The following is a 5,690-nucleotide window of genomic DNA, read 5'->3' as shown; positions in this document are numbered from 1 at the left end:
AGAGTGTCTATAGAGTTACTTTTCTTTTAATAATCACTTATCTTTTTAATCTCCTTGGGATATCTAATAGGTCTAACCAACCTATGTTTATGGGTTGAGTAGGTAATGACCAACATTTGATTTTGAAATTTTTTTTTTAATATTTAATACATTCAAAAAATAAATGATATGATAAACACAAAGAATAAGGATTGATTTAGTTTGTGTCTTTACTTGTTTTAAATTTTGTTTTTTTAAAATGTGTGTGGTGTTGTTGTATAATAGTGTTTTAATATATTGTAATTCCATAATAAATTTAAATGTATATTTTGTTAGTCATTTTAATCTTTTAATATATTTATAATTTGTTAATTTAATATTCAAATATTTTCTTTTTTAGTTTTGTAAAATTATTAGTAAAAGAGACATTTGTGTGTTTGTAATCTTAATAATATTTGATATTTCAGTAACAACAACACATTGCATATTTAACAACAAATGTGATCAGTACTATACATGTTATAATAGTTGAAAGGGTTATACAGTACTCCTGCTTTTTAAAGTTTATGTGTTTGTCTTTCTTAATAGGTGGTGCTTTCTATTAGATAAAGTAACTCCCATTGTAGATGCTTCAATTCAAGAACTTATTAAACCAAATTAAATTCAAATAGCTTTTAATGAAATATTATTATTTTGTTTAGAAGAAAAAAGTGAACATATGAGCCTTTTGGAGTTTTGTTAGATATAATAACAATAACTAAACAGTCAAAGTTATGTTAGTTGTTTATATTTAATATTTAAAAAAAAAAATTGAATTGGAGAATAATTTTATATGATGGTTACCGGCATCCACCTTTTTATATATACTAAAATTCTTGATTGGTTGGTTAAATATGGTGCTCATGTTGATGTTATTTTGAAGATTTGAAACTCTTCTCCTCTCAATTGCATATGTGTTGCTTGCTGGCGTTTCTAGTTTCATGAAACAACGTTCTAGTTAGTTTATTTTCTTCCGCTTCATTAAAAAAAAAATGTTAATGGACATTGATTTATTTAACGGTTTTACTTAGGAAGATCATGTCTCGAAATCACAGTCATCGATCCCACAAATTAAAGGCATAACCATAGAAGATTTGGATGTCTAACACGACGTGTAATCTTAAGTAACTATCTAGGCTAGGAAAATCTTAGACACAATCTTCAATTTATTTTATTTTTAATCACACTTCAGCTTGGTTTGCGGATTGCCTCATGTTTAAGGGGAGATCATTTTGAGGGTCAAGATGCGTTCGTGCAATTCGTAAGCACTAAAATATCTCATTGCCACAAATCTTGTACCTATATAAATATTTGCACACTGTAACTACTTTGCGTGCTTCTCAAATAATTGCACATATCACATCACATTCCATCATAAACTTTTTTTACCTTTTTAACAAAGCATAAACGTACCTAATTATAAAGTAGATTAAGTCAAACCAATAACAATTTTTATATTTATACATTCTTAATTTTCGTATCTTCATTTAACATATTATTTTCTATTTATTATATCATCAAAATATATTATATCTACCACACCACCTTTTTAATTTTTATTTTTATAAAAAATCTTTAAAGGTACAAAATTATAATTCAAAAATTAATAAATAAACACATAATTGACAACTCGGATTTAATTCAAATGATTAATGTGCAATATGTATGAGCAGGGAGTGTTATAAACTGCAAAATACGGAATTCATTTCTTACTCTAAAAGAACACAAAATTGTCGGTGTGGGAATCAATAATTACAAATGTTTAAAATTATACTAGATATCAAACCAAGAAGATTTCTGAATTATAGTTCAACTGCATTAAACTCCTCGAATTTGAAGAAATCACAATTTAACCTTACACAAAGTTCGTTCACAATTCAAAGTCTAGTTGAATTCGATTTTTAAAACATTAATTAGTATATCACAATAGTAGTGTTAAAATCATATTTGTATATAGTTACACTGCCAATTACCCAAGCATTTAACGTATCATAATTTGATTTTGTGCCTCAGAACATGAATCTGAACTCCATGGTTCTTAATAGACGACATGTCCTACTTCAGAAATAAATAATGCATTAACTTTGACAATTAATCATACCCGTGAAAATAAATTAATAAATAAATCTATAAATGATTCTAAAAGACATGCCAGATTTTCATATGTATATAGTCGCTAGAACAAAAATTCTCTTGTCATCGGAGATCAACAATAATCTTTTTAAGTAATTTAATTTATGCATGCTGTGTCATACTCATATTAGCTGCTCTCATTTCAGCGAAACAATTTTTTTTTTAATAGAAAAAAAATTAAGATATCACAATTTCAAATAAAAATTATTTGGACATATATACAAAAAAATACATATCATTTAATTATTTTTAAAATATTTATAATTTAATTATTTTTCTTCCATCTTTTTTATTTTGTTTATTTAAATAGTATGTCCAAATTTTATAAACACACAAGAGTTTATTTTCAAGAAAATTTGCTTTGTGTAGAAGAAAATATTTTATTGTTCGAATATACTATGTAGAAGAAAATTTGCTTAGTTTACAATCTCACATAGTGACAGATCCTAGGATTTACATGGATCCGAGACAGATGGTCGACAATACCTGTTGCTCAATATCCAAGTATCGATGATACGTTCAGTGCGGTTCAACCACTAGGCACTAGCTATATATACTCTCTCATATGGTTTTTTTTTTTACAATACCCTAAAAAAAAAAAACACTAAAATATCTCCATTTGAAAAAAATATACCAAAATGCTTCATTTTTTTTTTCTTTACTTACAAGTCGCCATTTGGAATGGCGACTTCCTTAAGGAAGCCCGAGTTCCAAATGGCGACTTCCTACTTGATTTTTAAAAAAATGGGCATTTTGATATATTTTTTTCAAATGGAGTATTTTGGTGTTTTTTTTTTCAAAAAGAGGGTACTAAAAAAAAAGACCCCTCTCATGTCATTTATAGGAGAGAAAAATATAACAAAAAAACATTAAAATTAATATATATATATATATATATATATATTTAGTTTTAATTTTTAATTATTTTTACAAATATACTATTTTAGAAAATTGAGACATTAAATATCTATTAATAATATTAAAAAGTTAAATATTTTAAATATAAATAATTTAAATGATAAATACATTTCAAACGTTTTAATTTTTTTATATCATAAAAATTTAAAATTTACTTCTAAAATTCTCTTTTATGTAAGACCAAAGGAGGACGTATTAATCCTAAGAATTTGTGTGCACAAAGAATGATATACAACAAACACCTTCAATTTTAATTAATTTAAAGATAGATAAGTCGGTATCTAAGTGTGTGTGTGTGTGTGTGCAGTTATAAACTAAAAGTAAGAAACTATACATACATAACGGATGCTATTATTACTTCCTCTTCTTTGGTCATTTAAGAATTGGACGCACAAATGGGCAAAGCATGAGATAGAGATATGTAAAGTAAATTTTAATTTGAGATTTTTGTGTTTAATTATAATAGTATTCTAGTAAAATTATTAATTTTTTTTATAAAATATTATCTTTTTAGACAGTTTAAAATAAAAAATTATTTATTAAACTAAAATAATTGATTTTTGTATAATATATTTTTGTGTTATTGCTCAAATAAAGATTATGTACATGTTTTATTGCACGAGTGTGATTTTGTAAATCAATATCTTAGGGTGGTTAATGTTAAAAGCTGGAAAGGCACTAATGTAAAGTATTATGATTAGTTTGTTAATCTCATGATGTTTTTTTCCTCGTTCTATTAGCTTCACTATCATTATGTAAGTTGGAGTGCCTACTGATACATTTTAATAAAACAAAAAACAAAAAAAGAAGTTATTCCCTAACAATATCATATTATTATTTGTCTATAAAAAGTTCATACATGAGCGGAAGTAGGATGATAGATACACACGGTAGTTTTTTCAATAATAAACTTTGTAGAAATAATATCATAATCAGAGATTAGCAACATACATTTTTTAACAAATTCTTCCATTAGTTGAAATTTATATAAAATTTATTAAATTATATAAATATCATTTAAATTTAATAGAGTCTAAATAAATTTCAATCAATATAAAATAATATATTAAAAAATAAATATTAAAAAATATATTACTAGCTAACATTATTCATATTTATTTACCTTCTTGCAACACTTATTTAATATTTTATTGTCTCACTTTGTTTCTCTTTCTATTATATTAACAATATATCGTATTTAGTGTTTGCAAAATATGGTAATAATTAAGTATAATAATGACCTTGCTATTGTGGCTTCATTTTTATTTTCGTCTTTTTTATATAAATAATTTAAGGGGAGAGAACGGTGTTCTAAGGTAATTAGGAAGATTTTATTATTCAGTGACTATTTATATATACTGAAGTTTATATTTGCTTCCTCCAGTTACATCAGCAGAAATTTAATGTACAATTTTTTGAGTCTAATATTTGTTTTCTTATCACTACAATCAAATCATTGGAGTTTTTAGTTTTCTTCTTTTTAAGTTGCATTTCTTTTTTTTTTCCTCTTATCATATGCAACTCGTTGTATTAATTAATTTTTCAATTATTTATACTATTAACAATCAAATAGGAAATTGCATTTATTTCCCCTAAAGTCACTTTATATAACACTAACACCTTTCTACTTTTGAAAAAACACTCACCTTTCTAATATTCATTAAATAAACTACATCAAATATTTGTGTATCACACTTATATCTATTCATGTAAATAACATAATTAGAGTTTTCGTTTTATTTTGTAAAAGTACATACAACCGGAGTGTGTATTCTAATGTATTTATGAAAGACACATAAATTGAAAGTGTGATAGTAAACAAAAGTTAAGTACAATTTTTTTAGTTAATATAGAAGAATGTAAATGTTATTTTAAATATAGACGAAAGTAAAAAAATTTATTTAAATGTTTTTTAAATACAATTTTTCGATAACAAAATGTATTTGCATAGAAGTTAGTTTTTCTTTTACGTTAGGTTTAATTAAAGGTTTAATTGGGTGGGGGACAAGGCCATCTGCACGCTCAACTAGGATTTATAATGCCTATTGATATATGTTTGATTTATTATTATTTTCTTGTTACAAAGTTATTTATTGTTCTATTTCATGAAATAAATTATATAAATAAATAAGTAGAGTCCCTGAATGAGTACTTTAGTGATTTGGATTGGAACAACCAAAAAGATATACGCAAAGAGGCTTGAAGTTCAATTTTATTCTGTTAGTATTTCCCTCTGGCCAAGGAATGTTAGTAGCATGTCACAGTGGTATAGTTAATCTTGTGACATGCTTACAGAGTCTTAAATAAGTATTGTTATCTTATTATTGTAATATATTGAAGTATCTTTTATACCTTCATTTGTTTATAAAAAAATAAATTAGTTAGTACTAATATTTATCTATAAATAAATAAATAGTGTTTAAATTCCATTTTTTTTTTATAGAATTATATTCTATATGATATGTTTTTCTAAATTAGAGTCAAGCATGTTTAGTGATGCAAGATAAAATTAATTACATTAGTGTAATATCTTGTTGTGCACTATTCATTAACTTTTCATTCAATACATGTATTAGAAAACTCATTGTTGAAATTACATACATCACATAATATATATATAT

This window comes from Cicer arietinum, chromosome 4 (assembly GCF_000331145.2).
Source record: "Cicer arietinum cultivar CDC Frontier isolate Library 1 chromosome 4, Cicar.CDCFrontier_v2.0, whole genome shotgun sequence".
Lineage (NCBI taxonomy): Eukaryota > Viridiplantae > Streptophyta > Magnoliopsida > Fabales > Fabaceae > Cicer > Cicer arietinum.
The sequence above is the reverse complement of the archived record's forward strand: the minus strand, read 5'-3'. Positions refer to the sequence as shown.